The sequence below is a fragment of the Ceratotherium simum genome, chromosome 1 (genome assembly GCF_057802395.1).
Source record: "Ceratotherium simum simum isolate JZ-2026a chromosome 1, ASM5780239v1, whole genome shotgun sequence".
Taxonomy (NCBI): Eukaryota; Metazoa; Chordata; class Mammalia; order Perissodactyla; family Rhinocerotidae; genus Ceratotherium; species Ceratotherium simum.
Window position 1 is genome coordinate 97,010,087 of NC_141900.1, and position 9,253 is coordinate 97,019,339.

Consider the following 9,253-nt stretch of genomic DNA (forward strand, 5'->3'; position numbering starts at 1 on the left):
GTGTCCTCACGTGGTCTCTCTCACTGTTCACGCTGAGAGAGAGAAGGAGTTCTCTGTGTCGCTCCCTCTTCTTATAAGGACACCAGTCCTATAGGATCAAAGTCCCACCTCTAGTACATCTTTTAACCTAAACTACCTCCCCAAAGGCCCTGTTTTCACATGCGGTCACATTGGGGGTTCGGACTTCAACACAGAAATTTTGAGGGACACAATTCTATCCATAACTCTATAGCTCCCTTTCCTTTACTTTCATAGGAAGATCAAGTATATAATTAACACTCTTTGACACTTGTGAAATGAATAAGTAAATGCCCACTGATATAAAGCCATGAAGTATTATTATTCACTAACTATTTTCCTTTCACAATAACCTGCTCTTACCTGAAATACAAAGGGTAGACACTATGGATAGTCGTGGCTGTCCATACAACTTCTGCAACATTCTGAGCAATTGGGTTTTCATAGCCAGGACTGATGACCAGTCCTGTAAAGGACGCTAATTGTATCTAAAGCTAATATATGCTCATGTTATTTTGGAAAAGAAAAAATTATGTTACAGTAATATTCATCCAGTCTCAGGATCTCGTAAAGAATTTTCCATCACCAGCCACCATCACATCTTTAGAGATATGTCTTGCCGTCATCAAGGCTGCTTCTCAGAACTGACTGAAAAAACTGATAGAGAAAAATGGCTGTGCTTGGCAATAAAACCTCGACATCCTTGGTAATTAAAGGATAATGCTGTGTATGTGTGTGTGTGTATGTGTGTGTGTGTGTACATACACGTGTGTTTTCTTGTGAAGATACGTGAAATGGAATTAGTTTCTCTCTGGGTTGGATTTATTAAGAGGCATTGGGTCACTGAGCAGAACTCATAGGTTCTTCTGGTTGGTGATAGTAAATGTCAGGCCCAACTGGATCTGCCTTAACTATGGCTAGACGATTGTTCATTTCAAGATTTCCTAAGTTCAGAAATAAGTATGAAAATATATAAGCCCTCTTTATAAAATGCACTGCCTAAAATTTGGTAATAATTTATTTAAATACAAAATCTGGAAATATATGGATGTGATTAATCAGGAGGAACTATGGAATATAGTGTTTCCAGGCTGGATCCGCTTGAGATCATCAGACTGTGTATTTCTGTTGCCTGTATTATTTCAGCTTGTTTATCCCAGTTAGCATACTAATTGCAATGGTGCGCCAATTATTTCCTTCTTCATTGAAATGTCGGTTCAGGCACTCTTTTGCCTCCACAGGCTAAGGACGGATTTGAAGATCATCCCTAAATCAGCCAGGCTGAGAGAGCAGTAGATTGAGAGTGGGGGCAGGTAGGGTGGGAGGGCTGAGGGGATGGGGGCTGGGGGGAATTTCTGTTCTTGATTCAGACAGAAGGGGTGAATCCATGAGACTGTGGACCTTCAGCCACTTGGTGGCGCTGTGGACCCACAGTACTTACTGCAAGGTCCCCTGGGATGGTTAGAGTGGCCCAGGAGAGGACAATTAAGGGAATTCTGGTACATGCCTGCCTCAAGGAGGGTGTTTGAGTTCACTGAGTTCACTGGTCCTGGGGCATGTGGAGCTAACAGGCTCTCACTGCCCAGGGAAGTGGAGACCCGCCTTGAACCTCAGTGGGCGCCAAGGAGACCTTCTCCTGAGCCTCCACAGGAAGTGGAGGGTGAAGGAGCGGCGGCAGTAAGGGTTGGGTAATCGGTGTCAGGTAGGGGCAGGCAGAGGGACATGAGGTATGTTGTGGGTTATGGGGATGGTGCTCAATTCACACCCACCCTTTGTTGAGGGGCTGTGCAGGACAGGAATGGCGCCTAGAGTGTCCAACCCTGGGTTCTGCCAAAGGAGACTGTGGGCTGGGGGCGTCTGCAGAGAAAGTAACAACAGAGCAGTGACGTCATAGGCAAATGCTCCTATCAGGGAAATGGGAGGTTCAGAACGTTAGAACACTAACCGCAGGAGACCCTGCCCCTGAGCTAGGAGATGTCTTGGGTTCCTGATGCTGCCATGGGCTCCAGGCTCCTCTGCTGTGTGGCTTTTTGTCCCCTGGGAGCAGGTAAGTCCTGAACACGGTGTGAAAGCCTCTCCTTTGCCTTTGCCATGCCTGAAATACGAGCCTGCCAGTGATGGCTGCAGCAGGAGGCTTCCCCTGTGCTCTGCCCCCAGCTGCTTTCTGTCTCCTCCACAACACGCCCAGCAGATTCTGGAGTCAGTCAAACCCCAAGATACCTGAAGAAAGCAAAAGGACCTCAGGTGACACTGAGATGTTCCCCTATCTCTACACATGTCTAGGTGTTCTTGTACCAACAGGCCCCGGGCCAGGGCCCTCAGTTCCTCGTTCAGTATTATGATAGTGAAGAGAGAGAAAAAGGAGACATCCTGGATCAACTCTCAGGGCAACAGTTCCATGACCAAAGCTCTGATCTGACATGAATATCTTGGAACTGACAGACTTGGCCCTGTATCTCTGTGCCAGCAGCTTGGCACAGCCCTTCATGATCAGCAGCCTCCAGCACAAAAACATTCCTGCCCCAGCTCAGGAAGTGATCATGAGGGTGGCAGCTGCCAGCCAGACAGGCTCAGGCCTTCAGGTATCAGACAGGCCTTTCCCAGACACTCTTCGTGATGCTTCTATATGTGATGTGTTTTATGCTCACAGAAATCATGCAAAATAAGTATTATTTACCTGTTTATATATGTGAGGGGAAGGAATTTTCCCGGGTCTCACATTTCATAACTGGCAGAACAAGGAATCAAACTAAAGTCTGTTCCTCAAACCCTGTGGTTCCCCCACCCTAGAACTGTCCCCTCATCTTGTTTCCTTCTTCTAGGTCCAGCTTAGCAGAACAGGGAAGGTCATGCATCATATGTCATTATCCTAATCTCTTTCCTGAGAACTTCAAAGAATATATGACTTCAAGACAAAGAAATGGATCTTTCATTGTGACAAAAATGGAAGACACAATTTTCTGCATTGTAGCTGCTGCATGGACTCAGGTTGTGTGTTATCTTTCGTGGAGGCTGTGTGAGTAGGGAGGTTTCTGGATCTGCCTTCCCAGCTGCTCAGCAAAGGGAATGGGATACTTGCAAGGAAAAGTGTATCTTTCTGTGCATGATACGATTACCATGGGGGAAAAGAACATAAATAATCATTATTTATTTCTTAGTTTCTTTTACTCAACAATTATTTTTGGTCTCTTACTTTGTACAAGGGATCGTATCACATAAAATAGAAAATGAACATATGTTTCCTACCTTTGAGAGTTTTAAGGTCTGCATTATTACATGTATAATATTTACCTTAAACATTTGACGGTTTCTATGGAAACCACCTGTCACATGAGTGCAGGTCTATTACAGAAATGCAAGCGCTGAGAACATTAAGACACAGACACAATTCAGTTCTGCTCCAGGTGGTAGACTCATAAAAAATAATGATATCACTTATTGACAATTTACTATATGCCAAATAAAAGCCCTTCATTTCTAAAATTTCAATTAATTAACAGAAAAAAGCCTAAGAGCCAAATGCAATTACTGTTTTTATTTTACAGATGAGGGAATTTTCTCTTTAGTGAAATACTTGACCAAATCAAATAGCTATCAGGATGCAGAAGTGAGACTCAAACCCTGGTCTGTCTCACTCTCCAATCCCATGTTTGTAACTCGATGTTAGAATGCATTTTCATAAAGAGAGACACCTACCTTCAAACCAGGCTGCTGTCTCCTATGTCCCTTTCAGACCTGCTGGCTCTAAGAAATCACTGCCAGGGATCAGTTTAGCCAGGAGAGAGTGGTGTAGAGAAAGAGCCCTCACCAGGTGCCATGTACACCTGGCTCTGATGCCAATTCCAGCACTCGCTGCCACTCACGACCTGAGGCCGGTTTCCTGACATGTGAGGCTGGGTTTTTTTCATGTAAAATGAGGCTAATAATATCTATCTGTATTAGTCAGTGTTCTCCAGAGAAACAGAACATAATATACATATGTATATTCTATAGATATGTATATTCTGTAGATATACATACATACATATACATATATGTATTCTATTTATTATAAGGAATTACGTCCACAATTGTGGAAGCTGTTAAGTCCGAAATCTGCAAGCTGGGCTGGTGGTGCTGGAGAGCAGGAAGAGCCCACATTTAAGTTTGAAGGCTGTTAGGCAGGAAGCGCTGATGTTGCAGCTGAAGGCCATCAGCTGGACTAGTCTCTCTCACCTGGGGGACGATCGGTCTTTCTGTTCTATTCATTCCTTCAGCTGATTGGATGAGGCCCACCGACATCGTGGAAGGCAATATGCTTTACTGATTAAAATCAATGATAAAATATTAAATTATACCTATTTAAATGTTAATCCCACCCAAAAACACCCTCTCAAGAATACCCAGAATGATGTTTAACCAAACATCTGTGAACTCCTCCATGGCTCAGTCAAGTTGACACATGAAATTAGCCATCATACCATCTTCCAGTGTTGTATAAAAGTTTGATAAGCAGAAAGCACCTGGCTTATGATAGGAATCTGGATATGTTGATTCCTTTTGCTCATCTCTGACAGCCTCTTCCACCATTTCTTAAGTGCAAAGGTAGATATGTACACATTTTGCAAAAAAACCCTATACTGGAAGATTTCAGATGTCACAGAAATGGAAATATTTATGCCTGATGATTCATTACATGAAATTAACTGGAGCATGTAACATAAATCCCTCCTCAGTCATTTTTAAATCAACTTTATTGACATATGAATTATATACAATAAATGTTACACACTTCAAATGAACTGATTAATAATTTTTGATCAATATGTATGTATAGACCCAGGTAACACTGGCCCCAAGAATATATAGAACGTTTCCATCACCCAGAAAATTTCCTCAGGCCCCTTTGCAATGGCTTTCTCCATCGTTGACAACCAATGATATGATTTCTATTGCTATAGATTAGTTTTGCTCAAGCATCTTTTTAATGGAAATTTAAAATCTCTACTTGTTAAAACACTTCCTCTTTAGTAGACAGCTAACTATTTAAGAGAATTAGGTGCTTCTGGAAAGTGTTATGGTTAAAGAAGTCCTTGAAACCATGCGAGATTCCCGATTCGTATTAGGGATAATTCTATCTGGAGATAGATGGATTGATAAAACGACCATCCAAATGCCTTTCTAGCTGCCTGAAGCTGCTTTTATAAAATTTACTTACTCATTTTTATTCATTTCTTTTCTCATGCACTCATTCATTCAAATTATTTTATAAGGTTATTTTAACAAATTTATCATCTCTAAGAAAATTTTTTTGAGTTCCCATAGACACACACGTAGCTAGGCTTCATGTTCACACACTGTGTGCTGGGGCTGAGCAGACCACCGGCAATCGTGACTTTGTTGAGAAATCATTCCACGTTGGAAGAAGGGTTTCCTTTGCCTTGACCCCAAGTGTCCATCCCACAAAACACGAGCCTTGAGGTAGAAAACCCTCCTTTCTCTTCTCGCCTTGCCTGGGCCCCAGTCTCTTAACGCTGCGTGTCCTTCTGCCTCCTGGACCAGAGAAGTCCCAGAAACAGACACGGAACACACTCATGGGCTTGCCAGGCCCCGGCTTCAAGGCTTGTTGCTGTGGTTACAACATCAGGCTCCTCCTTTGGTTTTGACTTTATTTGCCCTGTCCTTCTCTCCAAGGCCCCCGAGATGCTGAGTCACCCAGGCCCCAGACATGTGGTTCTGCTAAAGGGCAACAGGCACATTGAGATGTGACCACAAGTACAAATCATGTACTCAGGACCAGCTACATAATTTGCAGGGCCATTGGTTCAAATATTATTAAGAATTTGAGATCATGACAGCAGAGCATTGAACCAAGTACAGGGTCCTTCTAAGTGTGGGACTGTGTGTGATGAGATATGGTTTTTGGGCTCCATGATATTTATTACTTAATTAACAGCAGCCATTCTTCACAAGGAGATACTCCCCAGGAAATGGATGTCTCAAATAAAGAACAGAGCATTGTTCACTTACCCTGGAGTCTGCCACGTCTCCCCAAGTCCCTCACACATCTGTATTTCCTTTGTGCCAGTAGGTCATCCACAGCGCTGAGCAGCCATCATCTTGTCACAGAGAAAGGTCAGTCACAGCTATGAGGCTGTTCTGCTTGCTGCTGTCTCACCCCAAACCCAGGAACAAGTGTGCTGGGGAATATGAAGGGGCTCTAGTGCATTTGGCAGGTGTCCCACTTGTCAGTGAATTGATATGAAACAGAGCAGAACGGCTCATCAAATGTTGATGAGCCTGCCCCTGAGATCTGGCAACCAGATACCAGGAGAAACATTGCAGGTGGAAGGACCTTAACAGGATGGTGGTCAATGAGCAAAGTAGAAACGGATACTTGAAGGAGCATTTGGGACTCACGAGTCAGAAAAGGCATCAGAAAGCCATAAGGATTTTCACTAAAATTCAAAACTACAGATATATGTAGCTGCATAAACCCAATGTATCAAGTAAAAATTATATCACAGGAATAAATACACATAAAGTTACAAACTGTTTTGCAAAAAGGTTAACAACAACTTCTAATACTAGTGACAATCCAGACAAATGCGTTCTTCCCATTCTAAGCTGTTCACTTGTCCCTTTTGCTTTGACCCTCTGGGGGAAGGGGCGTGGCCCCTTGTGACAGGTTGGCCCCGAGGGCCCAGGCAGGGAGAGTGACATCTCAGAATGACTCCCAGGAGAGCCCCGTTCCCCCTCCATCAGCACACAGACCCAGAAGACCCCTCTGTCTGCCCTGCTCCTGCCATGAGCATTGGCCTCCTGGGCTTGGTGGACTTTTGTCTCCTGCAGGCAGGTGAGTCCTGGGCAGGGATTTTTTCGTGAGTGAAAATTTCCAGGTCTCAGTGCTGAGCCTTTCCCTGTGTCTGCAGCATCAGCTTCATCTCCTTCTCCACAGGTCCAGTGAATGCCGGCATCACTCAAACTCCGAAATCTCAGGTCCTGAGGACAGGAGAGAACACGACACTGAGATGTGCCCAGGATATGAGCCACACTACATGTACTGGTATCGACAAGACATGGGACATGGGCTGAGGCTGATCCATTACTCAACTGGTGCTGGTTACACTAGAAAGGGAGATGTTCCTGAGGGGTATGATGTCTCTAGACCAACCACAGAGAACTTCCTCCTCATGCTGGAGTCCGCTACCCCCTCCCAGACATCTGTGTACTTCTGTGCCAGCAGTTACTCCACAGCATTGCACAGCTGACTCCTCTCTGCACAAAAAGGCAGGGTGAGGCCCTGAAGCTTTGGCCTCTGCTGAGCCCTTCGTAAACTCCCAGCGCTGGAAGCCTTGGAGCCCCGAGCAGCCCATGCTTGCAGTGTGAACCCTGGAGTGTGCTGAGGTCCATCTCCAGGGCAGTCTCAGCCAGGCCTGGCCCTGACCGCAGGCCCTTGGGTGGACATGTCTCCACCGTTGCTCTCTGTCTTTCCTCTGTAGCTGTCCTGTTAGCTGGGAAGGTGCTTCCTCAGCTCTGACTTTTCTAGTCGTGGGCCTGAGTCTGATGCCTCCAGGATGGAATGTACTTGGTAAGTAGATACAGCTAGACCCCCTTCTCTCCCTGGGCACTTTGTGGCTGTCTCTCTCTAAGGTTCTCCCCTAGCCCTGATCCTCATGTGGTCTCTGCTCCCATCTAAGTTTCCCATTCAGGGTAGTCACCCCAAAAGGCCCTGCCAGGTCTTTCCTCTCCCTACCTCCTGTCCCCAGCTTGCACATCTCTCCTGGCCCTCTTTACTCCAGCCACCCTGCTAGTCCCTCATCTGTGTCACATCCCTTCCCATCTCAGAGACTTCAAAGGCTATTTCCTCTGCTCTGGACATGGACCCTTCCTCTCTGTAGTGGCCTGCTCCTACTCGAGCTCCCATTTAAGGTCCCACTGTGTAGACAGACACTTCTGGGTACACCTGTTTCCCAGGTAAATTGTGGGCACAGTTGGGCCGTCTGTGTCCTAGATTTTTCAGGTTTCAACTACAAACTTCTCTCTGATGACTATGGATACATCTCCTTCCTACTCAGAAACAGGGCTCTGTCTCCTGCTTCTCTCTCCCTCGTGAGCTTCTGTGATGCTGGAGTTGCACAGTCGCCAGAACACCTGGTCAGCATGAGGAGACCAACGGAGACAGTGGATGTAATCTTCTCTAGAAACATCCCTGGATCTGGTTCTGTTACATCCAAATGCAAGCAGTCTGGTCTCCCTTTGGGCTTCACAGTCCGAGAAATGTTCTTCATAGATTCATAGCTGATCAGCTCAGAGATCTGATAACAAACCGAAGTTAAATCCTCAGAGCTGAGGGAATAGCCATGTGTTTCTGCAACGGCAGCAAGAATACAGTGCTGTAGAGATGCTCGCTCCCCATGTAGAGACCTGGCCCCAAAACAGGAAAGAACAGAGAGGGCTAGAGCTCCAAACACGTCTGAGATGACTGAGAGACGATTTCTCAGGACAATCCTTCCCTCTACTGACCACAATCAGTTCCTAGTAAGACATGTCTAACCACTCTTCACCCCCATCAGCTGAGTACCCAGGATATCACGTGTCCCAGCATCTTATAACAACAGGGCAATAATTCAGATTCCCTTTCTTCCCCACAGTGACCAATCTCTGGAACCTTGGTCTCTTCAGCAAAGAACTCTGTCTTCTCCTGGCCAGGTCTAGCCTGGCAGGCTTAATTCACCATTAATGTAACTTAATCTAGAACATATGACTGCAAAGTAAAGGATATTAATTTTACTTGAAAAAGTTAGCACTAAGTAGTAAACTGAGGACTTTTGGCCCCTAGTAGTCTTAAATTGACCGATGGTAGAACAAATCTTTGGTGCTAGGACTTGAGGTCCTAGTGGTTTTCATATTTCACTTTCCAGTTGCCCAGGATATATGAGAGTCAATGAGTCCCCCTGTGTCTGAGATTATTTTCTCTAAGTTTATAAAGAACGTTCATTTGTTGAACAAGCAAAGGAGTGTTTGTTTATGTAAGCCATTTTGTCAGTTAGCAGGGGAATTTCCCATTTAAAATATGGCATGTTCTTTAACCTGACTGAGTATAGGTTTTACAAATATAATCCTGATATCTAGGATAATTGTTGAAATTTTGGATTGGTAAGAAAAGAAGAGAGGATGTCTATATATTTAGGAATTTATATAAATAGATAAATACATATTTATAGTCCCCTTGGAAGAACAGGAAGCAAATGTC

At 44.8% G+C, this 9,253-nt stretch overlaps 1 pseudogene; it reads left to right on the forward strand.

The window, feature by feature from the left end:
• The first annotated feature begins 1,759 nt into the window (after positions 1 to 1,759).
• On the forward strand, positions 1,760 to 7,092 carry LOC147918295 (uncharacterized; annotated as a pseudogene).
• Positions 7,093 to 9,253: the final 2,161 nt, after the last annotated feature.